Genomic DNA, 1,532 nt, shown 5'->3' with positions numbered 1-1,532 from the left:
TTACCAGTTCCATCTATGTGAAGATAAGTCAAAGGTCCTGCTCGACCATGGTTGGCTTCTCTTGGAAGCATGGAGGAAATGATTCCTCCGTGTTGACCCTCCTCTTTATAGATTGGATACTGGTTCAAGTCCATCTGGTGGGGTCTTTTTGGCCTCCTTGATCAAGAGGTCAGATGACCCACCACCTTTACAGGACGTTTTGTGAGATGCTCATAGTCCCCGGGAACTAATCGACCTAGGAGTGCAAGGAGCAAAAAGTGTCCTCTGTGTCCCTCTGACCCAATTAGTATAGATCTCAAGGTATGTCTGTTAAACATCCAAGAAGTTAGTTACCACCATTCTGGCATTTTTAATTACTGTGTGTCCTGCAGATAAATCTTGGGTAATGACCAGTTGCTTCTCAAATAAACCATATCTAGAGATATTTTTCTTGGTCTGTTATGTATAATAGTCTGTAGATTGTAGGAATAATATGGTTCCCTCTGGTTTTTGTGACTAGCTAGGCACTGTTTCTCTCTTGTATCATCTCACCCCTCTATCATGGCTTTCCCACTTAAAGTGCCTCCACTTCCCCCGCTTTCTTCCTTACAAATACCCTTGCTCCTATGATCCTACCCCTGTTGAGTTTCTTCTTTCTCCTTATCCCCTAGGTTTCTCATATACCCTTCCCTCCCCCCTCCCTTAAACTAACCCAATTTTTATCCATATCTCCCTTATTAAGGCCTGTTACCTACTATTCTTATTTTGATTGGCATTGCATTGAATCTATAAATGACATTTGGTAGGATGGTCATTTTCACAATATTAATTCTTCCAATCCATGAGCATGGGAGGTCCTTCCATCTTCTGATGTCTTCCTCAGTTTCTTTCTTTAAAGAGTTAAAATTTTCTTTGTAGAGCTCTTTAATGTCTTTGGTCAGGTTTATTCCAAGGTATTTTATTTTTTTTGTGGCTATTGTGAATGGGAGGGTTTCCCTGTGCTCTTTCTCTGACTGCTTGTCACTGGTATATAGAAAGGCTATAGACTTTTGTAGGTTAATTTTGTAACCTGCCACTTTACTCTATGTGTTAATAATTTCTAGGAGTTTGCGCGTGGAATTTTTGGTGTCCTTTAGATATAATATCATATCATTTGCATAAGGGGATAATTTGAGCTCTTCTTTTCCAATTATTACTCCTTTAATTTCCTTCTCTTGTCTTATTGCTCTTGCAAGAGTTTCAAGTACTATGTTAAAGAGAAGTGGGGATAGTGGGCAGCCTTGTCTGGTTCCTGATTTCAATGGGAATGCTTCCAGTTTTTCTCCATTTAGAATGATGTTGGCTGTGGGTTTCTTATATATGGCTTTAATTATGTTGAGGTATGTTCCCTCCAGTCCAATCCACTCTAGAACATTAAACATAAAAGCATGTTGAATTTTGTCAAAGGCCTTCCCTGCATCTATTGAGATGACCATGTGGTTCTTGTCTTTGAGCCCATTTATGTGATTTATGACGTTTATTGATTTACGTATATTGAACCATCCCTGCAACTC

At 39.5% G+C, this 1,532-nt stretch overlaps 1 protein-coding gene across 2 annotated transcripts in view; it reads right to left on the bottom strand.

The window, feature by feature from the left end:
- Phka1 (phosphorylase kinase regulatory subunit alpha 1) overlaps positions 1–1,532 on the bottom strand; it is a 195,553-nt gene that overhangs the window by 24,058 nt on the left and 169,963 nt on the right. The window lies entirely within an intron of this gene.

This window comes from Nannospalax galili, unplaced genomic scaffold (genome assembly GCF_000622305.1).
Source record: "Nannospalax galili isolate Female #2095 unplaced genomic scaffold, S.galili_v1.0 scaffold747, whole genome shotgun sequence".
In the NCBI taxonomy this organism is placed as follows: Eukaryota; Metazoa; Chordata; class Mammalia; order Rodentia; family Spalacidae; genus Nannospalax; species Nannospalax galili.
This window is presented reverse-complemented; position numbering and strand designations above follow the sequence as displayed.